This window comes from Lacerta agilis, chromosome 1 (assembly GCF_009819535.1).
Source record: "Lacerta agilis isolate rLacAgi1 chromosome 1, rLacAgi1.pri, whole genome shotgun sequence".
In the NCBI taxonomy this organism is placed as follows: Eukaryota; Metazoa; Chordata; class Lepidosauria; order Squamata; family Lacertidae; genus Lacerta; species Lacerta agilis.
Window position 1 is genome coordinate 78,288,133 of NC_046312.1, and position 24,308 is coordinate 78,312,440.

At 43.7% G+C, this 24,308-nt stretch overlaps 1 long non-coding RNA gene across 1 annotated transcript; it reads right to left on the minus strand.

The window, feature by feature from the left end:
- Positions 1-282: 282 nt before the first annotated feature.
- LOC117051032 lies at positions 283-23,725 on the minus strand. The gene is made up of 4 exons (XR_004427143.1): positions 23,662-23,725; positions 16,077-16,244; positions 1,222-1,337; positions 283-386 (listed from the first exon to the last, which is right to left on the minus strand). It is a non-coding gene; the product is annotated as an uncharacterized LOC117051032 (long non-coding RNA).
- Between the last annotated feature and the right edge of the window lie 583 nt (positions 23,726-24,308).

A 24,308-nucleotide genomic window follows, 5' to 3' on the forward strand; every position in this document is an offset into this window, starting at 1 on the left:
GGTTTCCAGCAACTGGTATTCAGAAGCATTAGTGCCTCCTAATGTACTCCAACCAACCCAGCATAGATTTTAGAGAAGTTCCTTACATCAGTGATAGTACATTTTAAATGTATTTTAATGTTTGGTGGAAGCCGCCCAGAGTGGCTGGGGAGACCCAGCCAGATGGGCAGGGTACAAATAATAAATTATTATTATTATATCACATTGTGACGTAATTCTCTTTTATCATATGTGAATGCAACCAGTTAAAGATCATTCAATAACTTTAAAAGGAGAGGGAGAGTACTTGCATTCTACTATATCTCAAGAACATTTTATTTGTTCAGCAGTTTCAGCGATCAAAAGTTCTGCATTGAATTTTGCAAGATGCAACTCCACTCCGGGACCTTAGGATGAAGGGCAGGGAATGAATGATTGAATAAGCAAGACAATGACGACAAGCTAATTGACAGTTTTGCACAAAAGAAATGTCAAAGGAATGGTATACGTTTTATGTATATCTATGAAAATTTTACAGAAACACTTGAATTTTCATTTGTTTGGTTCCTTTAAACAAAGTTCGTTTTTCGATATATAGAAACAAAAAGTACTGTTCAACAATATAATAGTAAAAAAAAATATATAACTCATGTGATAAGCTAACTCTTCTGCATTTAGCACCATAATATTTTTGGACATAGTCAAGTTTATTGAGGTGAACGAACAGGGCCGGCCCCTCAGAAAGGGCTGAGCACAGGCACAATATATCCTCCACTGCCAGAGCTTGATAGTGGTGCACAGGTTGGAATCCTCCACATTCTTTGGCATCTTGTTGAAGGCCAGCAGCAATAGACAAGTCCTCTGATAAGGCTCAACCTCCTTGCTCCATGAAACCACCCCGGGCAGATTTCCTTGCTGGCTTCAGTAACAAGAGAAATTAGCTTGTTGCTGTTCCCTACTACAAAATGTGCCTTGCTTGGAGGACTTTGCTTGCCTGAGTCAGTAGGAGCCAGAGATTATATTTCTGCCTGCTTCTGCTAAGCATCAGCCAAGATTGGAGAAGGACCTGGTTTGCGGTGTAGAGGCTGCTGTCTTGTTTTGTTGCATGTTGCTACTAGTTTGTCGACTAGGTTTGCACAAAATCTTGCACAGCCCTGTGAATTGCATGCAAGGAACATAACGAATGCTGAATGCTCGCTGCCTCTCTCACTAGTGGAAATTGAACCAGTGACAGCTTTTTACCTGTTTGTTCTACCACCCACACTGGTACCGAATGAGAACATTTCAAGGAACACTTATTCTTCAGCGCCATCTTCTGGTAAACCAGGGAAACATCAGATTTGGCCTGTTTTTTGCTTCTGCAAAATGAATACGAAAATGATATTTAAAAGAAATTAAGTTGTAAACAATAAGTCTGCTGTCCACCAGCCTCCAACCCCATACTTGGTCACTTTTCTGCAATTCCCTATGAGATGGTATTATAAACCATTTGTGTAGATTTGATACCCTCCCCCCGGTGCATTTACTGCTATTTTATTGATCTAAAATACAGAGCAGAATAAAGCAACTCTTTTAAACGGGGCAACATTCAGACTAACTCTAGGAAACTGCTGGAGTAGGTCTTGGCAGTGGCACCATTAGGGCTCAACTCTGGGGGCAGAAGACCAGAACCTCAGTAGCAGAAGGAGCAAGATCGCCGCCAAATGCAGCAGGACTGGCTTACCACATTTTGAAGTGGGTAAAGTAATAAACATAACGATAACAATGTCAAGAGGACCATCCCTTAAGTCTCGAGTCTAAAATTACCTATAATTGCAGTCTTGGGTGATGCTCCAGTTTTGGCAGCCTCCCCCCAGCCCTCTCACCATGCTGGGCTTTGGGAAGGAGGCGTTAGGGCTCTGTCGGGGTCCTAGAGTCCTCCCTTCTCCTTCCCAAAGCTGAGCAAGTGCTAACTAGATTTTGGGAAGGAGGCAGGAGGACTCTAGGCCAGGGGCGTAGGAAGGGGGGCGGGGAGCGTTTTGCCCTGAGTGTCACCTTGGGGGGGGTGACAAAATGGCAGCGGCCAAGGGCTACACTCACTGTAGGGCGGCTGAGGGCACACCGTCGTTATGGGCAACCGCTTGAGCGCAGTCTGTATTGGTGCCGCACATGTGCCGTCGGTATCAGTGCTGCGCATGTGCCCCAGGCGGTTTGCCCCACCCCTCGACACCCCACACCAAGTGCTAGAGAGCCTTCCTTCGCCACTGCTCTAGGCCCCTGACAGAGCCCTCACACCTCCTTCCTGCAGCCAGGCAAGTGATTACCAGACACTCTCTCAGAGGTGCCCTAAAACCACCTCTGCCCTCCCCCAGGTGTTGGGTTATAGTTTAGAACTTGTTCCACTAGTGGTCATTGTAAGCAAGTGCCTCTTCCAATACTCAGCCCAGCAATAGCAACAGGATTCACATCAGCTATAGAAATAAAGCACTATCCCAGCCTTTCTATGCCAGAGGCCAAACCTGTCACTGCTTATCAGTCCTATCAAACTGTACACTTATGTCACTTGCTTCAAGCAATATGAAATTTGCCACTTGTTGCTGGCAATTTTGAATTATTCCCACCTCCCTGTGGCTTCTTACTATAGGACTGTCATTTCTTCCTCTTCTTCTTCTTCTTCTTCTTCTTCTTCTTCTTCTTCTTCTTCTTCTTCTTCTTCAATAAGTCATATTGCCAGTTGCAATTTAATTTCTTTTTGTACTTTAATATTGTACAAATCTTCAGGATCAAATATTGATGCTGTTCCACAATTTGTGTCCTGAATAAATGCTATAGAACTGTGGTTTTATCACCTTACATTAGGGATTATATCTTTTGTTTCCTGCCCTTACAGCTGCTTTCTGGAAATAAAATATTTTATTCCCTGGCAATTCTACAGCTGCGAAATACGTTTCTATAACTAACTGCTTTTGAAAATATCTAAGGTATAAATATATCAGTATAAAAGAGTGATGGGAAACCTGACCCGCAGACCAAATTCAGCCCAGCAAGGGACTCCATTTGGCACACAAGACTGTTTTACACAAACTACGCCCACTGGCAGTGCACCTGATGTCAAAAGCAGGCAGGAAGTCCCATCCCATCAGCCGACGGGTGGTGACTCTAAGCCCACTAGATAGGCTGTGCAACCAAGTTCTCCATTGGCAACTTGATCATGTAGCCAATTGTTGCAGAAGACAGACTTAAAGCACCTGATGGAGCTGACCCTGTCTCCACCCAATGGTGTGTACACAAAATAGGAGATTTCAAAACACACCAAGCCATTCCGATGTGTATAGGTAAAGGTAAAGGCCCCCCTGACCATTAGGTCCAGTCGTGTCCGACTCTGGGGTTGCGGCGCTCATCTCGCATTACTGGCCGAGGAAGCCGGCATACAGCTTCCGGGTCATGTGGCCAGCATGACAAAGCAGCAGCTGGCGAACCAGAGCAGCGCACAGAAACGCCGTTTACCTTCCCGCTGCAGTGGTACCTATTTATCTACTTGCACTTTGACGTGCTTTTGAACTACTAGGTTGGCAGGAGCTGGGACCGAGCAACGGGAGCTCACCCCGTCACAGGGATTCGAACCGTCGACCTTCTGATCAGCAAGCCCTAGGGGCTCTGTGGTTTAACCCACAGCGCCACCTGTGTATAGATGCATGCAAATTCAAGTTGAAATACAGCGAGGCAAAAATGGCCAAAGGTAGCATTTTCTGTATTTCAAAATTCTCAAGACGTTGGTCTGAATTAAAAAGCTTGTCCTGATGCTAAAGCTGATCAATGTGAATGTGCAACACTCTCTGTTTTGGTACATTAATTCTATGTTTCCTTCCATAGGCACATGAATTATAATGACATGTTTCTCACAATACCTGATTTTAAACATCCATATTAATCTCATAATGATAGTTTACTTTTGTTTTGTTTACAGGAAAACGAGTAACTGTCACAATTTTATTTTATACAGTCCAGTAATCAGCTTGTGTGGTTAAAATGCAACAGATTTGGGATTCAACTCAGCTTCGTTCCCTGCAATTAAATAATATTTTACCATCTATATGAAACTTTTTATTTTTCTATATAGATTTAGATGTCATCTCCTGCCACTGAACTAATACATGAAATATGTGGTGTTGATAATATTTCCAGAGCATTGGTCTTAACATTCCTATTCTCCTGTTTAACATACTTATTTTGAGAATGGTCTGTTGCAATTCTTAAATTGTGTCACACTCAAGAGGAAAATGTCTGATTGCACTGCAGACATAAATTCATGCTCTTGAACTACTGGCTGATTCTGTGATGCTGAAGGTAGTAAAATGGTATTAATCATTCAAACAGCATTTTTAGATTTCCCCTGTTGGATGCCTGGAGTGGAGCAGGGCAGTAAAATCTTTGCAAGTTCACTTGCAATGCTACCTACATTATGCATAGTTCCTCGGCCTTTTGCTTCTAACCAGTTTTCTCTACTGGCTGCACTTGGTAATTCAGAGCACACCAGTTGCTAATAACTCTATAGACAAATTGATCCTTTAGCTATTCTTCAAACTCTGAGTCATGCTAAACATAGAGTGCTAGCCACAGAGGCTTAAGTATAATTTTTTTTTAAAAAAAAACATTCTCCCTTTGGTATTGTCCAATATCACAGAAATCTGTAATTTTTCTGCTAAGACATTTCCCTCAGATAATTAACATAGTTTAATGAGGATGTTAGACACTGGCTTCTCTTATTGCTCCAAATTGCATACATACTATTGTTAGAAGTGAACTCTTGGGTGTTTCAAGGTCATCCTAATTATTCTTGGTTCTACATTGCACTACTTACAATTCAGGCTTCCTCAAACTCGGCCCTCCAGATGTTTTTGGCCTACAACTCCCATGATCCCTAGCTAGCAGGACCAGTGGTCAGGGATGATGGGAATTGTAGTCTCAAAACATCTGGAGGGCCGAGTTTGAGGAAGCCTGACTTACATAATATTTGTCTGCCATATCCCCTGTGGTCTTGCACCTAACACATGCATATCTTGTGGCAGACCTTATTGGGATGTCACTCAGGATGCAGGGCTTCAATGCCTTTCACCTTCTGAAGTTGAACTATTAAAAAAGAGGGGGAAAATCACTTGCAAGTATTGCACTGTGCCATAAATGCATGGTTTGACACTGAAATGGCAGAATGGCTGCTGCAGAAGGCTATAGTTGAAAAGGGGGTTATTGGTTTATGGGGGGGGTTGTTCTTGTTATTATAATGTTATTTTGTGCTTTTATTGTATTTTTATGTTGTGAACCATCCTGAGATCTGAAGATGAGGGACACTATACAAATTAAACAAACAAACAAATGTGACATCAGCAACAACACCCAAGTTATTTATGTGATGTAATGTCTGAACATCTTTTCTTGCGCTGTGGATATAAGCTGGAACCTTCTTCAACAAACATGAGGAGCAGGGGCTACACTGTGCATAGCTGTGCCTTGAGAAAAACCCTGGATACAAAAGGCTGGAGTGTAGACAAGCCCTTCATTAAAATGTTATTTTTAACTGAGGCTGTAGAATGTGTAGAGTTCAATAGCATTAGCATAAAGGGAGCCGAATGCATGACCTAGATTTGTGTTTCATAGTTATAGGCAGGGTGGTGGAGTCAAGGGGCAGTTGGAACACCTGAGGAATAGGATGGAGGCTTGGGCAATCTTTGCTCCCCCAACACCTCCTGCATCTGCCGCCTGAGGCTGGAAGAGACAACAGTGGCAGCCACCCAATGAGGAAGTTCTGGCCTGTGTGAGACTAATATCTAGCTGCTTCAACAATCCATTCTAGGCATGGAGAGGCAGCTGCAGAATAGCCATCATGGTTGGACCATCAAAGAACAAGGGGGGAGGGAACTTTTATACACCCCTTTGCCGTGCTGTAGTGACTATTGCATCGTTGTCTATTTTATGGTGTTTAAAATATATTGTAAGCCACCCTGTAAACTTCAGTTAGTAGGCAGGATATAAATACTCCTAAATAACAAATAAATAAATAAATAAATAAGGACAAAACAAGCCAGAGTCTTCTTGTGGCTTATTGATTCATCCCATCCTGAGCGCATGTTTTTATTTTCCTCAAACAAGCCATGAGCAGCAAACCAAGAACAAACTTTGGTTACCACTTGTTGTTTGTTGAGAGAGAAACAAACCACGAGCCCTAATTCAGCTGACACAACAAACCATACTCTGGCTCGTTTCATCCACAGCGCACCAGGAACAGGGGAGGTGTACTGCAAGACCTTTTGAGTAGCGTAGAGTAGACCGTCACGCTGCTTGTGCGCATTAAGCCATAGTTGGTTTTAAAGTGCGGCTGGATGTGATGGGGGAACGAAGCCAATGTACAGCAAGATTATACCAAGTTTGTATACCTCCAAGTACGTCTTATGCGCATCTCAAAGCTCCCTCCCTCAGAATGTTAATGTACTTGCTTCCTCTCTCAGCAGCATCACGCCCCCAGAATGTTAGCATGTAACATCATACCCAAAGGACAGATGGAGAGGAGACGTCACAGATCTATGTATGGGATATATAGGGAATGACCTACAAGAGAGCCAACAGAGGTGAGAAAGACACAAAAATGACTGGGAGGGGGAGGGGGTTAACAGCCAGACTTTGCTTCAGATACTTCACCAAGGAGAAGAGAAGGACAAATTGTTGCTAAGGGAAATGAGACAGATGGTTGGAACAAACAACTTGCTGACTCTTTCAGGCCTTAAAACTCTCCAGATCCTGTTGTGAAGGAAGAGGGGGAAATTAATCTGCCTGTGCAAACACACACGCACACATGCACGCACACACAGCCTTAGGCATGTGTTTCCAACAAATGCACAGGTGTCATCCGCACACTGCTTCTGCTCTGTCCATCACCTCACAACATCTCTCCTGTGCCACCCCCCACCTCCCGCTGTCCCCGTTTTCCCCACGATTGCCTCTACCTCCATCTCCTCTGCTTTATTAATTTGCTAAGAGCGCTGGATGGAGGGAGCCTAGCTAATGCCGTGCCTCTGGAATCGAGAGCAACCGAGTTAATGTCACGTCTCTGGGGTACTCCTGCGGAGTAGCTGCATTAAATGACGGTTCTGGAATGGAGTGTCTCTCTGTGTGTGATTGGGCTCTAGGACATACTGTCTCCTAGGGAGCACAGCACCACGACATTTAATGCCATCTGATCCTTTGCCTGATCATGACTGTGCCAAGGCCTGCCTGGCTCATGAGCCTCTCTGACTTGGATGAAGCTCCTGTGATTAAGAATCCAGTCAACATGTCCATATAGCCGTCGCCACAATCCAAATCATAATAAAGACAGGCAGCCATTGGGGGAGGGGGAGAGCTGGGAGGCAGGTTGAGGTGAGAACGGAGCCAATGATTTGTCAGCTTTGTTGAAAGCAAGAAAACAAAAACCTGGTACTGGTATGTAAAGTTGGAAAATAAAACACACTTCCCAAAATATATGCCGCAAGCCTACTGTGGTTGGTTAAACTGCAGTGAATTAGAAATCTAGTCACCATTCTGTATTACAGGTATGGGGAAGCTTGCCTCTGGCCCTCAATATATTGCTGAACTACAACTCCCATCAGCCATGGCAAGCTGGGTCAGGGGTAATAGGAAGTTGCAGTTCAACAATATGTGGAGGGTCAAAGGTTCTATGCAATTGCTATATAATATATACACCTTTTCTTTTCTTTCTTTCAGCTGTAGAAGACATTTTTAACAACTTTTAATTCCTTCAGTCTAAATGTTTATAGGCTGATCTAGAACCAGATTCTCAGGACAGCTTACAACAATGCCATCCCGTTGTAGTTTTTAAAGCAAATTTTAAAATACATACAACACTATAGGACAGCAAGAAAAATGTAGCAGCATAAAAGCATGTGGCAGAGGAGAGAAATCAAACTAAAGGTGAATCAGAAGAAAAGTCTTGTGGTAATAAAAAGGTCTTCTTTCCCTGGCAGCAAAATAGCATCAACTTAGGTACCAGGTAAGCCTCTCTGGGGACAACATTCCATTGCCAGGATGCCACCACTGAAAAGGCTCTTTTCCTGCGGAGACTTGCATGGAAACTGTTACTGTTAGGCTCAATTAACAGCTTCCCTGTAAGTGAAGTGTAGGGATCCAGTGGTTCTGCACATAAGAAAGACATGAGTATCAATAACTCTACATCATTTCCCATGGATTAATCCTGTTTTAAGTGCAGTTCTTTTTCCTCTGTATATAATTGCTGTAATTGCCACAAGCTTTTCACATTTTCTGTAATTTTGTATGCTGTTTTTAAATTGCCACTTAATTTTCTAGCTTTGTATGTTTATAGATTACTTTAAAAAAAACAACAACAACCCACTACTCTTCTTTTCGTTACACTTTGAATAATTCGGCAATGACCAATACTGGTTAACAGCAGGTCTTACGTCCTTCCCCCCATAACTTGCGGTCTTTGCACCTATTTTGTTCTCACAATTTGACTGTAATTGCTCATTTAAAACATGTTCACGTAATTTATTTCCACAAAACGCACTCCCTGAGCCCTCATATCCCAGCCAGATCGCTGAGATCTGGAGGAATGCTGTTAGCTGTCCCTCATGTCACAGAGCCTGGACTAGCCTTCACCAGAAGTCAGCCGTTTAGTGTCGCTGGACCCATGCTGTGGAATGATATTCTGTCCTGCTTGAAATTGACTTTCAAAATGTTTTTATATTGCTTTGCACCACCCTGGTATTTTGTGAGAGGGTGGTATATACATATGAGTCGTCAGTGCCCGGGGTGGCCCAGGTATCACCACCGATGCCACTGGATCAACCCCACTGCCACTGGATCAAAGCAGGGCCACACTGAGCCACCTGCCCAGCCACACAGGGGGAAGCCCGGCCAGCTGATGGGGTCCTTGGCGGGTGGAGAGGAGCACTGGGTTGGGCCGTGCTGGGGGGCACCTGTAGTGAGGGGCTCCTGGTTCACGCCCATTCAAAAGTTATGCACCTGGAGCTACAGCCTCCCTGGCACTGCCCACACAATGCCCCTGAATCTAAGAGTGAATAGGATAATGTCACAACACTATGTAACCAGATTTGACTCCCTGCAGATGCCAAATGAAATCAAAACATGGTGAGAACGATGCTTCCTGAGTAGGTGAACAATTTCACGGCAACCACTGAAAAACTCAGCAAAAGGCCACAATGCGTTTCTGCGGTCGTGTGAAAATGTTCACCAGGAACATTATATAAGATGTTCAGCAATATGTTCATAAAGGTTGATACATTTTATTTTCAATAAAACCAGTATATGGTGAAGCCTGCCTCCAGTGCAATCAGTCAGAGTGAAGAAAACCATAAGACCTTCTGTCTGCTGTTTCTCAGGCTCCAGCCACCTTGCTCAGAGACCCCAGGGCAGAGCATTCACCCTTCAGGTCTGGAACTGAATACGGCCACTCAGAGCCCTTGCCTGAATATATGAATGAACTGAATATATGAATGAATGATTGAAACTGAATGAGCATTGCAATATACGCAGAACATAATAAAAAGTTGATTATATAAAACACAGTTGAAGGTCCTGAATTCCCAGTCCAACAGTGGAACTTAATCTGATGGCCCGCTTTTTTGCTAGGAAGCAAAGTTGCTGAGCTTTTTGGGGAAGCCAAAGTTATTGAGCTTTTTGGGGAGGAGTAGATCACTGAGGGGCCAGAGATCTACCAGGAACACCCCGTGATCTACCAGTAGATCACAATCTACCTGTTGGACGTGCCTCGCCTATTCTATCAAAGGGTCCATAATTTCATTGATAAGGGAATCATCACAGCAAGGTATTTCTCTGTTGGCTGTGTATACAGTTCTTGTTTCCACCGGTTGAAGTAGGTGTGCAGTTCACACCCTTGGTTTACCAGCAGGGTTAAATATGGCCTCCTCTGTGTTATGGAAATTATTGCCAGCTGGGGAACATGCATGGTGTGGAGACAAATGGACAGAAATAATCTCCACGCTGCTCTCATGGAACTCAAACCCAGAGTTTTCCAATTAATGTTGGGAGATTCAGAGCAGACAGGTGAAGTACACACAATGCACAGATGAGCTATGGAATTTCCAATCACAGGATGTAGTGAGGGCCCGCCAATTTGGATAGCTTTAACAGGGGATTAGACCAGTTCATGGAATGTAAGGATATCACCATTGTCAGGGTGGGCAATATATTACCGCCAATATCAAAGTTATGCCTCGGAATATCAGCTGTTGGGGAACACAAGTGGGAGAGTGCTAGTACACATGTATCCTGCTTGCAGGCTTCCCACACACACCTGGCTGGTCATTGTAGGAACAGAATGCTAAGCTAGGTGGACTTTTCCATCTGATCCAGCAGTGTTTTTCTTTTGTTCGTTTATGAGCTTCTGGCCTGTTTTCCTGTTTTCCTGAAGCTTCTGACCTGTTTTCCTGAAGTTGTGAAAGGTGCCCAAGAATTAACCCCCAACTTGGCATTATGACAAGAAGGATCCTTCCAATAGCCATTTAGGGACAGGTTCCAAATTTAGTAACTGGTTCCCACTTTAGAGACCCAATCACCAGGCGGGGACAGTTTACCCAACAGCAAGGAACAAAATGGTAAAACTTCTGTGTTAGCCTTCTACAACTCCATGCTCTGAGTATTCTTCAGTCTTGATAGTGTGTGACTTTCCAGCTGGTATTTCTGTTGAGGGAGGGGGCCGCACCCATTTGCCATCTTGTACCAAACACCTTAATCTCCCATCACCTCACCAGGAAGCTATGTTGGCTATTTCTTGGAATTAAAAGGCTGGATTAGTTTCTAACACTTGCTGGTTCCCTGTCCACCCCCACCCCCCACATTCATAACAATACATTGAAAGAAAATGCTGGCTTTTACAAATATAGTAGGGATTGCCTATATAAATGCCCATGTTATTTAGAAACTGAACAGCCCACAGTGTTGTGAACACCCCGATATAACTTCCTAGATGATTTGTTTCTAGAGTTGACCAAACCTGGCTTGAGTTTAGGGACATAGCCAGCTTTCCTGGGGTGCTGAAAAAGGCAGCCTTGGAAATGGTAGGGTCTGCCACTGCTGGCACTAAAAAAAGGGGCAAGTGCCATCTCTGTGGGTGACACAGTGAAAGAAAATTGCATCAACAATGGGCCTCATGTTTTGCCTGTCCAACTCACGCAGCTGTGAAATGTGGTGAATTGTGCCCAAGCTGCTGGAGTACAATATTCTGTGGTTCTGTGAAATTTGTTGCTACTGTTATGGGTAATTCACAACTCATGATTACTGTTATTCGACTGTAATAATTATATGTATGTTAATGGCACAGTATGTTGTTGTATGTTTTAAAAACAGTGGGGTCTAAAAGACCCCACACATCATCCTTGTATTTATGTATTTTACATTGTGGGTATTATTGACCCTACTTTGCAGTTATGTTAAGGCTTTTTTTTAGTTACATGCAAATGGTGCCGTGCTTAATATTTTCTCACAGGTGTTTTATTTGTGTGGTTTTCTTGGGGTACATTTGAACCTGAAACTGGACTGATATACTCAGTGGAGGATTTATTCTTATACTAGCCTCTGTTAACTTATTCCAGGTTCCTTCAGTTGTTGGCCTCTGTAAGGTTAATAATAATAATATTAATAATAATAATAATATCCCCATTCAAACTAAGGATCCTGGGAGAGTTACAACAACTTAAAATACAATATTAAAAATAGTTTAAAAACTTAGAATTACAAAAAATGCAATCACATCAGGTGTCAAAGGCCAGGGTATATATCATCAGCCTCCCTGCCAGAGGATTGGAAGGTAATAGCCAATGTAATACCAGTTTGCAAAAGAAAAGATCCATAGAGAATAAGACCCAGGAAAAAGCTGGGAATGTCAGAAACTTCATTGGAAATGGGAGTAGAAATTGTCATAATGTGCATGTTTGAGGTCAGGAATGGAAATCACAGAACTGAAATATGAGGGGGGTTAGTCTGCAAATGTTACGCACATAATTATGTTATTTCCTGCATTGTTTTGGACATTTCCCTTCCATCAAAATTAATCACACAATTAATTATAGTTACAGGGTAGCCGTGTAGGTTTTCCACACCTGATCAGCTGATAGGTGTGGAAAACAGGTTTTCCACACCTATCAGCTGATCACCCATTCCCACCACCCTTCTGAGTAATACCCCTCCCCACTCCCTCACTATATTTAAGGGTCTGGTGACTTCCGTTTCAGTGTATCTGAAGAAGTGTGCATGCACACGAAAGCTCATACCAAGAACAAACTTAGTTGGTCTCTAAGGTGCTACTGGAAGGAATTTTTTATTTTGTTTTGAGAATTAATTATGTTAGTTTCAGGCATAGTGCATAGTGAAATGAATAATGCAGGTTTCAGTGGAAGCCGAATGTCAATAGAATAGCACTGATTACGATAAACACAGAATGAGACCAAAGTCACCAGCTCCTTACATCCCTAGAAATCGCTGCAACACCTTCACGTTCTTGCTTACTTGGCTACTATTAACAGCCAAAGTCTGGCACTTAGGTCGTTTAAATACATTTTATGCATAATATCTGACAGAGGCCTGCATTTATTTTGTTGTTTAGTTTGGTTCTTCCCTGCAGCAGTAATGGAAGCACAGATCCACATTCAACATAATGAATGTGAATTTCCCCCCACAATGCAGCTCATTCAAACCCACCGAGTGACTAACAATGGGTGCCTGGCAAGGGGCCACTCGGTTGCCAAGGAATCCCGGATGCCTTTGGAACACAAGAGGCTGTTACAAGGAGCTGTGCAGTTCAGCTACAGAACAAGGCCTCTTATTTGAAACTATTTTCAGAGACATACACAGTAAGAGGCACAGAGGAACATGCTTTTCCAAAGACTGTGGCAGTTTGCCAGTCAGGCTACTGTGGCTATTCTCTTCTTCCTCTGAAGCCACAACACTAGAAACTGAGCTCTGCTTCCCCTGTTGGGCTTTACGGATGCCCTGTGCTGGCTCTAAATGAATAAGAAAGGTCGTTCTTGTTTACCAAATACCAAATGTCTCATTCTTGTAGGTCTCTTTCATGGGTCTTTGCTGGAGGAGCCTTAACTAGGCATTTCTGTAAACAAGCTTTCAAAGATCAGGTGTATGATGTAAAATCTAGAGCAATGTTGGCTTCATCCTTTAGCTGTAGCTCATTTGCATGGGAGAAACAGTTGATGGAGTGCCCAGTGGATGGTCTCTTCAGAGCTGGCAAAGCCTGACAGCAGCCATAGCTTATCTCTGAAATAAGTAGAAGTGATACCTGAGTGTCATTACCTGAGACCCACTAACTAGGGTCAATACGGCAGGCAAGCATTTATGAGCATACTTTGCTCTCATACATTGCTTTCACAGCTCTAATATTTTTGCTTTGAATCAGTTTCTACTGACCAATAGCTTACAGTGGGCTGTCAGCAGCTAGCAGGACACCAAGGAGAGGCTAGGAACACAGGAGATCTGCCAAGTTCCTTCAGGCTAGCTGGAAGGTGAAGTACAGAGTACCCCTATACTAACATGCTCTCACCCTCTGTCACAGAACATGTTTCTGATACACAACTGACCTCAGCCTGCTAAGTGCTGAGGTTGCACAAACATGTTCTCAGTCACAACCACAATGTATCTGTGCCATTGTCCTGCATAAAAGTATATACCGGTACCTAGCTAAGCAGAGATTTTTCATACACCTCAACCTGTCTTTTCGCTAACAAGCAGGGCCTCGCTTATCAGCTTCACACACCAGAAAGGTGAAGTGGCCTTGAAGAAACCAGAAGCTCCAAACTGAGCAATTCATGTAACAGACTACCAAAAATGCAACATTTTGCACGAGACAGAAGAATAATGAATTTATAAACTTCGTTCAGAACTATCTGTTGACATGGTACAGCTGGTAGACAAGAGCGTGCTTTTTTGTATACCAGTAAGGAGTCCACAAGCTGTCCACATGTTCTGTTATCCAGTCATGTTTCTGAAAGGGATCGATCACGAGCTAATCACATAAAGAGAATGTTATTAAAGTGTCTTGAATTTTGTATTCAGGGTCCAGAATTTGGAGAATGCCTCTGGTTCATTTATTCTTACTGCCTACCCTTGCCTCCCCCCAACTATTTTTTTGTCATTTTTTCATGGTAATATCACAGATTTTATGGTCTGTTGTTTTCAGTACACCTATAATATTTTGCTTATTAGGAGCTACCCCACATTTTGTGGCTTGGCTTTTGAAAAATAGGGGGTCCTCAGTAATTAGCTAATTGGGAACCACTGCTGCATAGCATTATGCTGCTTCTATGATGCTGCCTCTGTCACCATTACCACTGATTACCTCCATCTTCTGAAAATACACCTTCCCTCCCTGCCTCCAGGCTTTCCCTGAATCCTGTCTTCTGTATGTTCTAATGCTTTATTGTATTTCTAGTATTTTTACCGATGTTCTCAGTAGTTTGCATGGATGGGTTTATGGTATAGTTATGTAATATTTGTCTACACTGCTTAAACATACTTTATATATTGAGCAGTATAAGAAATGGTCTTAGATAAGTAAATACAAATAAACAAGAGGCGCTCCTTTCAGGGGAGGCGCATTGCTAGGAAGTAAGGGAGGAACAAGCACTGCTGGTGCTCACCTCAGTTCTGTGAATACTGATCAAGAGCAGGCTTCAGTCTCTGGGGAAGTGAAGCCAGCACCTTCCGCCAGCAGTAAATTGACTTTCAAAAGAAGAAAATAAATATTTTAAAGGCTTGCAGAGCAATCTCTGCATAACAGATCAATTATACAAAGGCTTTAGCCGTTACTCACTTGAGCGCAGGAAATAAACCTTAACAGGAAGGTTTTCGCCTTTTTAGAAAAAGGCAACTGGGAGAGCAGAATCTCCCATTTTTGTGTGCTGATCTTTATCCACTCGGGCTTGTTCCATAGGAAAGGGGCTGCCTAATGAATAAAACTGCTCAGAAATTTAAGTTAATGCAAAGGAGGAGTGCTAGGATTGCTGCCTGGGATTAGGCATTTGCGACGTATTTGACCAGCCTTAAAGGTTGCTTTGGGATGTGGGTGGCGCTGTAGTCTAAACCACTGAGCCTAGGGCTTGCTGATCGGAAGGTTGGCGGTTCGAATCCCCGCAACGGGGTGAGCTCCCGTTGCTCAGTCCCAGCTCCTGCCAACCTAGCAGTTCGAAAGCACGTCAAAGTGCAAGTAGATAAATAGGTACTGCTCCGGTGGGAAGGTCAACGGCGTTTCTGTGTGCTGCTCTGGTTTGCCAGAAGCAGCTTAGTCATGCTGGCCACATGACCCGGGAAAACTGTCTGCGGACAAACGTTATCTCCCTCAGCCAGTAAAGTGAGATGAGCGCCGCAACCCCAGAGTTGTCTGCGACTGGACTTAACTGTCAGGGGTCCTCTACCTTTACCTTTAAAGGTTGCTTTGGTTTCACCTTTATAGGTTATTTAAGGCTAGGCAGCAATTGGATGACACGTCCTGGCCCAGGACATTTTACTGCCTGAGGCAGAGAAGCAAATGGCACCCACTTCACCCACCACTCCATCCCAAGCCAAGGTGCATAGTACCCAAAGCCAGCTATGTTATTCCGGCACCTGTACAAAAAAATCCCCAAAAGCACTTCTCCTTGGTAGCAAAAATGCAACCACAATAATATAACTAGCCAGCTGATGTCCTTTCATCCAAAACTTAGGTGTCCAAGGCAGTTTTAACCTGGTACTGCAGCATCTTCTCCAATTATTTTAATGCATTTTTTTAAAAAAACCTGATTACACTGGAGGCAGCCTCCATCAGCCCTAGCTATCATGATCAATGGTCATGAATAGCCACAGGTTCTCTATGACTCTGATGTAAGGTATGCATATGGATGTTTTTGGATAAGGTATTAACTTTCAAGGCAGAGAAACTATTTGACAGGGCACACACAGACACAGAACAAAACATGAGCAAAGCCAAGTGTCTCCCCTCCCCGCTTGCCTATGAAATGCCCATAAGTAAGATTCAGGCAAAAGCTACAATAAGCATACTTCTTCTCGGCATCCCTTGGGCTTACCTTTGAGTACTTGCTTGGGAATGGAGCGCCAAGGTCCTCTTTCCTCTGTGTTGCAGATTCTTTTATATCGTTTTCCTGGTCACTATAAGTCCTGCTGCTTCCACCAAGGGTTCCTTTTTCTGGGCTGTTTGTGCAAGATGAGTCTCCAGCCTCCATGTGGAACTACAGCTGGAATTCATGATTTAAATATTGAGGAGGATTCATACATCTGCTCAGTACATCACAAGTATTTTGCAGGAAGTCCAGAAGAGGAACTGCCTCCCATATGGAATTTGAGACAATCTTCCAGATGTTAATAGGATTATTTATTATTTAGAGGGCTGCCAGACAAGGTCTGTGAAAATTCCCCCTTTTGAAGCTGCATGGTTGCCTAGTTACATACTTTTAAAAAACTCATTGTCTCAAACACTTGTTTTATAATTGGTTTTATTTTGGCTTTTCTATTGTTAGCAATATTGTCAGCTGTAGTGGTGCACTTTGTAACTTTATAAAAACAACTGACCTTCTTGACAACTTGACCTTTTTACATGATGTGGGGCATTCCCCGTGTGCATTTTTTGCTGATATTGTTTTGGCTGTTTATAATGCTTAATGTGATCTACAGAGCAATCCTCAGTGTGCACATGTGTTGTGATGATGATGTGGCAGATCTACCAGCACATTCCAGATCCTGCCAACTCATGCCAGCCAGGATGGAAAGGAGGGATCTTTTTCACTATGCCAGCTGAGTGAGAAAGGATTGGGGCCCTTGGAAGATCTGTGGGGCTTTGGATCCAACAGATCCAATGCTGTTAGCACCCTGCCCCCCAAACACCTCATTTGGGGGCTGACTGCTCCTGCTGATGGGAGTGTCTCCTCTCTGAGTGTTGTCTCTGACACTGTGAAGCCCAGGGAACCATGGGCTATGATGGAAGCTGGATGAAGGCTAAAGCCCAATTGGTGCACGTCTTATTCCGGCTAGTGCACATAGTCATACCATAACCTACCATGTAGCAGTGTGAGTTGCAAAAAGGGCACATTTCATAGCCTACAATGCATTTGCTAGCAACAAGCAGGCAGAGCAATTTATTATGGTCCAGAGGCTGCTGACTCCCATTGTGGGAGAGGGACTTCTGGAGCATTTGAGGACCCACAGTGATCAACTGGCTGCACATTTTGAAGATAAAAGTCTCTCAACATCAACGTGATAACATTGCAGTTCCAGCCAAAATATCCAGTGCTGGTCTGTGATGTGTTATGGGATCCCCCCCCCCAGTTTACACAGCCTGATGATGTGGCCACAGTGCTTGCAGCTATATGCCTGACCACAAGCCCTCTCTACCCCTGACCTCTTGGCTCAGTAAACCTAGGTTTTCCTGGTTGGTCCCAGAGTGTGATGAACACTTTCTTGAGTGTTATTTTGAAAATAGTGATGATATGGCCACTCCTAAGGAAACCAGCCTTAGACCCTTTTGTTTGGACTAACTGCTGACCACTCACAAATACTACTACCTAAGTAAGGTGGTTAAGAGGGTCATGATGGGACAGCTGCAGGCATTCATGGCTATCACAGATTATCTAATTTCAATGAGAGCCAGTGTGGTGTAGTGGTTAAGAGCGGTAGACTCATAATTTGGTGAACCGGGTTCGCGTCTCCGCTCCCCCACATGCAGCTGCTGGGTGACCTTGGGCTAGTCACACTTCTCTGAAGTCTCTCAGCCCCACTCACCTCACAGAGTGTTTGCTGTGGGGGAGGAAGGGAAAGGAGAATGTTAGCCGCTTTGAGACTCCTTCGGGTAGTGATAAAGCGGGATATCAAATCCAAACTCCTCCTCCTCCTCCTCCTCCTCCTCTTCTTCTTCTTCTATCTGGGTTCAGGTTTGGCCATGGGACAGAGATGGCCCTGGCTGCCCTGATGAACTATCCTTACCAAAAGTGTATGAGTCTCAATCTCTATGTGGCTTTCGCCACATGCTTTGTATCCTCCTGGACCAGCACCAAATAATGGGAATTAGGGGCCCTGTGCTACAGTGGTTCTAATCCTACTTACATGACTAGGCCCAAAGAATAGCATTGAGAGAGTACTACTTTTCAGCCTCCCCAATGCTTTGGCATATCTATTTGAAACTTTTGGAAGAGGTCATTGGCAAATCTGGGGCATTGGCCAATCCCTATAGAAGAAGCCACCGTCAAAGAAGATAAAGAAGATTGGTAGAATAATCCAGTGAACTATGCAGGACATATTAGACAATTTGAAACCCAAAAGACATTGGTTTCCCCCCCTTTCTTTTTTCTTTTATATAAGGAGAATGTTTAAAGCATAATCTTGTGAGCTCTGTGTATAGGTTTTCACATTAGTTGAACTTTTAAAAGTCACTTGTAATAAGATGAACAAGATTTTAAAATTAGATTGTTAAGAATATAAGATTTTAAGGACATGCATGAATAAAATAATGGAACCAGGAGGGGGAGCGGAGGGAAGTCAATTAAGATTTATGGCTGAAATTGTTTAAAGTGAATTTTTTGTTGTTATTATTTTTGGAAAATTAATAAAATGTTATCCAAACAAACAAACAAACAAAGGAAATCTGGAGCATGGTTCGTTCTGTATGCTGATGGTACTCAGCTCTGCTTCTCCACAACATCTGAATCAGGAGACACTGTGCAGGCCCTGACTGATAACTTGGACATTTGCCTGCCTTGGATGGGGTTGCAGAAGCAGGTATGCAGTCTGGAGGTGCTTCGGGATCTAGCATTGTAATTGGAGGCCCAGGTGGCCTTAATGGCTAGGACAAGGGTAGTTAACCTTTCTATACCTACCACCCACTAATGCATCTTTCTTGATGGTAAAATTTCCTTACTACCCACCAGTGCTCAATGATAGGAGTAATTCAGTTTGTGCAGTAGAACCCCCTACTGCCCACCTAGAATCCTGAAACGCCCACTAGTGGGCGGTAGGGACAGGTTGACAACCCCTGGGCTAGGGCTACCTATTACTAACTTTGGATAGTACAAGAGCATTGACTCTTCCTGGACTAGGATAGCTTGATCACAGTAGTCTCGGCACCCGTGATTTCAAGATTGGATTACTGCCCTGATGCTTGGTCCAGAAACTGCAATTACTGAAGAATGCTGCAGCACAATTGCTAACAGGAGCGAGCTCCTGTCAGCACATTACATTTGCATATTATACCTGGCTACTGATTTAGATCCTGTGAAATTATATACACACACACACAAACTCTCTCAATTTGCAACACAGGCAACAATTTGCAACACTTACACTGCTGATGCAAGAACTACCCCAATATATTATATGTAAAGTGCTGCAAATACCCCCGCCCAAAAAAACCTGTACAAATGCTGTGCTGTTATCAATTTGTCACGCACATGAAGATCAGCTCATCTGACTACTAGCACAGCATCATGTTAAAGGAAACAAATATGGAAATAGGACTGATTATGCATACCTAATAAATGAGGCCTTGTTTGACATGAAGCTCCTAGAATTCCTCTCAGTGCTGGCTGGTCATTTTCACAGTGGAATGTGAGGCAGTCACAAGACTGCAGTGTTGCTTGTCAATTGAATGGAGTCGTGGCCATTTTTGCTAGCAACACAATAGGGTTTTTTTTTTTTTGCATACTTCATAGCAAATGAAAATGCTATATTGACTAGAACAGTCATTTGATTTCTTAATTATTAGCTTGTTGGAAAGTTATAATAAAACTACGAAAATTCTTTCTAGTAGCACCTTAGAGACCAACTGAGTTTGTTCCTGGTCTCTAAGGTGCTACTAGAAAGAATTTTCGATTTTGTTTTGACTATGGCAGACCAACACGGCTACCCACCTGTAAATAAAACTACGGTAACTTATAAAATGTTCCGCTCTTGAAAATTTTCCGCAGTTTCGGTTCTTGAACCTATAATGGGTCTTGAACTCAGTGGTGTAGGAAGGGTGGGGCATAGGGGGCACTGCACCCCGGGTTCCAGGGGAGGGGGGTGATACTCCCCGGCCCCTCCCACCACTCCCCGCCACCCAGCAGTCCATCCGTGCTGCTCCACAGATGGACAGGGCAGCCCACAAGCCGCCACCCACCCGGCGGCCAGCCTGGTTGCCATGGGAGCAACAGCGCTGGGCCGGATAGACTGTGTATGCGCGGCATTTCCGCACATGTGCAGGCCATTCCGACGTGCATCCCGATGCCCCACCCCCAGGTTGCTCCGCCACTGCTTGAAATGATGGTGTCAGGTGGAGCTATTCTGCTTGCACATCACCACCTAGCTCTGACGAAGGGAGGAAACTGGAGGAAGAACAGCCTAATCAACAGAGGAAACCTCCTTCCTGTAGAAAGCTACAGCAAAACAGATGATACTGACTCCTAAAACGGGTTTCAGAACAGGCTAGCTCTATAGTCTAAGCAACTAGAAGACCAGCTCTTAAATTTCACAGGAGCTGGTGCTGATACCTCTTTCCCCTTTTTGCGTATGCCTGACATTCGTTGTGGCTTTTATTCATATTTCATGTTTCACGGATATTATGCCAGCCTTGTATTTAAGCACTAGCCTGGTAACCATAGATGACAAGAAATTGCATGCAAGGAATTGAAGGGGCTGGTAGAAGTAGGAGAGATCATTCTGTTTCCCCTCTGGGCCCAGTTGCTAGGGGAGGGAAGAACCCTACTTTGTACCCAGAATAATAATAATAATAATAATAATAATAATAATAATAATAATAATAATATATTTATTTATTTTTTATACCCCATCCATCTGGCTGGATTTCCCAGCCACTCTGGGTGGCTTCTAACAAAATATTAAAAATACAATAAAACATCTGGTGGGAGGGCGTTCCACAGGGTGGGTGCCACTACTGAGAAGGCCCTCTGTCTACTTCCCTGTAACTTTGCTTCTCGCAGTGAGGGAACCGCCAGAAGGCCCTCGGCGCTGGATCTCAGTGTCCAGGCTGAATGATGGGGGTGGAGACGCTCCTTCAGGTATAGAAATACAGTGGATTACAGCAGGAGGGGAGGAACACTCCATCATTCCTCTGCCAGTCGCCAGCAGGCTAGTAAGTTTTGTTGCCTTATTTACAAGGCTGTGTGTATCATACTATGTAACAGTACAATACAGAGACTATGGTAGAATTTTGTGGTGTACTCAGCCATCAACTGGACCTACGGTGGGGGTCCTTTCTTCTGTGCATTGACATAGTAGTTACAACCCAGCCACCTCCTGCTTCCCAAGCTTCTTTGCACTCTTGGTCCAATTTGAATTGTTCCTCATACTGAGACAGGAAAATACATTCAAAACCAAAATGGATATATACACACACTAAAAACTTTAAAACAAAATTTAAAACGTGGCTGAGAAAAAAGAACAACAAATTGCAGAGCTTTGTGAAATGTCTCCCCTCCTGCCAAACGAAGTGTCACCCTCTATAAGAAATCACCTGTATTTTTATTTTGCCTTTTATATTCCCTCCTCCGCTTTCTACCTTTTGCTTTGAAATGCTCCTTTCCCCTTTAACATCACATTAATAACACCCACAAGTGATGGCGCCAAAACACAATGCATGCAGTCCAATCCTGTGTATGTCTACGCAGACAGGTAAATCCTATTGAGTTCAATGGAGCTTACTCCCAAGTAAGCATGCTGAAGTATTGCAGCCTATAAGGCATGGGTAGGCAAACTAAGGCCCAGGGACTGGATCCGGCCCAATCGCCTTCTAAATCTGGCCCGCGGATGGTCCGGGAATCAGCATGTTTTTACATGAGTAGAAGTGTCCTTTTATTTAAAATGCACCTCTGGGTTATTTGTGGGGCCTGCCTGGTGTTTTTACACGAGTAGAATGTGTGCTTTTATTTAAAATGCATCTCTGGGTTATTTGTGGGACACAGGAATTCGTTCATTTCCCTCCAAAAAATATAGTCCGGCCCCCCACAAGGTCTGAGAGACAGTGGAACGGCCCCCTGCTGAAAATGTTTGCTGACCCTTGCTATAATAAGGCATTCTGGGTGTCACTGCTGAAAATGCCACCTTCACCAGGTTTCTGTGTGCTAAGAGGCAAGGCTGTATTTGCAGTGTGTCCTGACAACACGTTGACATCCATTTGAAGGGCAGCACAAGCACGAGGCTTGCTCTCTGATCATTCCCGGGAGCATTCTTTAGCCTGCACTGACCTTCACTTAAGGAGGAGCCTGCTTGCCAGTCATCCTCCTTCAAGTCACGTCTAAAGCTGTCGTGAACAGGGAGTGGGAGGGGCACGAACCCTCCAGGCTTCCTTAGGACAACCCAGCTAGCTCAAACTGACGTGTGCCTATTGCATTATTGAGTGGAAACTGGAGCTGAAGAAAAATCACATTGAAATAGCTCTAGCCTGGCCACTGGGGCCGCATTACCAGTGACACTGACTGACTCATTCTCTGAAACACTCCAACTGCCAGTTTTACTTCAGATCATATCTGCCAGTAATTTGATCATGTCTTCTGTGTGTGAGCGCGCGCGTGCGCGCGCGCACACACACCAACTCTGTGGTTACTCTCCCCATCAAGCTTCTTCATCTTCCTAGCTGGAAAGCTCAGGAGCCCTGTGTCAGCTTATTTCTGGCAGAATATATCACATTTTTCTTCTTACCAGACATCAGCAGGTGGCAGAGATATTGGCTGGTGGCACAAAATGATTTGAAGGGAAGGGTATCGAACAGGAAGGCCACAAAGGTTTGTGAAAATACATAATCCCCCAGCTCTAATAATTAGGTTCCCTGTAGCTATGTGGCTGATGAGATGCTTTCTTTGTAGGATTTACAGCAGTGATGGGGAACCTATAGTCCACGGGTCTAATTAAGCCTGTGTGGCCTCAGAGGTTAGTTCACCAGTCCATTTTGGGCAAACCTGTACATGCCCTCAATATTTTTGAAGTTGTAAAGCAAAGGTGGGGAACCTGAAGACAGGGACTGTCTTATTATTAATGTTTCAAGTCCCTCTCTGGGAGTCTTTTCAGGAAAAAGAAATGCTCTAAATAATGAATAAATAGGTATTTGTGTAACAGATGAGACAATTGACACCAATGCTAGATCAGCTGCTGGCTTTTTGTGGCCTAATAATGCTGGCTTGTATACACTAGTGCTTTATTTTACTTTTCATCCACAGTTCATGAGGACATTTCCCTCAAATTACCCAACAGTGATTGGAAGCCTCTGCCTGTCTGACAAAGAACAGAAGTTGTGCACAAACAGCACCGGTTTCGGGAAAGAATGGCAGGCTTGATGTTGTTGTTGCTGCTTTAAAAAGTGTTCTTATATTTAAATATTTCAAGTAAACCTCAATTTTCATTGAGAGCTGAAGGTGAAGCGGGGGTGGGGTGGGGGTTACATTTTATTGAAAATGAGAAATTCACATTTCCACTTTAAAGGAGAGCCCAAAGCCACATACAAAACATTTTGTGCTGTCTCTACTTTTTGATTCAAAGAAATGAAAGTGTGAACATATTCACATTTTGTCAGAAGCTTCCAGTTTGGTCAGTCTTGTAGAGCATCATCACCATAATAATAATAATAATAATAATAATAATAATAATAATAATAATAATAATAATAAATCATCTTACCCAAGCTACTGTGACTGATGTTATCTTATGAAGCTTTGGACTTGAACTTTTGTTTCACCCCCCCCCCCCGATGCTTCACAGTAACCCCAAGAGGAAGATTCAGTAGGCTTTTGATGCTTTCCCTTGCCTCCTTTTGCCAAGGAGTCTTACTATCGGTACAATCCTAACCCCATTGTTTTTCAATAGGACTTGCTTCTGAATAGACAGTTAGGCTTTCCCTCTACTGTAATATATCTCTAGGTGGGCGATTTCTCTTACAGTCAGCTGCCTGCCACCAGTCTTAATCCGTTTCTCTGCTGTTGCTGCCCCCTTGTGACTTCTGCTGGGGTTCACAGCCCACTAGAAGCCCTTTATATAACTTGTGCTTAAACTGCCATCTCCCCGCCTTCTCCCCATGTTCACAATACAAATGGAATTCAAAACTGGCTCTGTTTTCATCTGCTGCCACGCAGTAACAATGCCCACAGTGTTTAAAGGTGTTCTGAAGCATCCATTGTGAAATGACACCAGGTCCAGATCTCTCAAAGCAATCGCTGTAGAGGTATAATCCTCCTTATCTCAGTAAATCAACCTTCAGACTTCTGAAGGGCGGTGCCATTCAGTGACTAAGATCCAGGCTAGAGAAATTCACCTATGAGGGCAGCCCC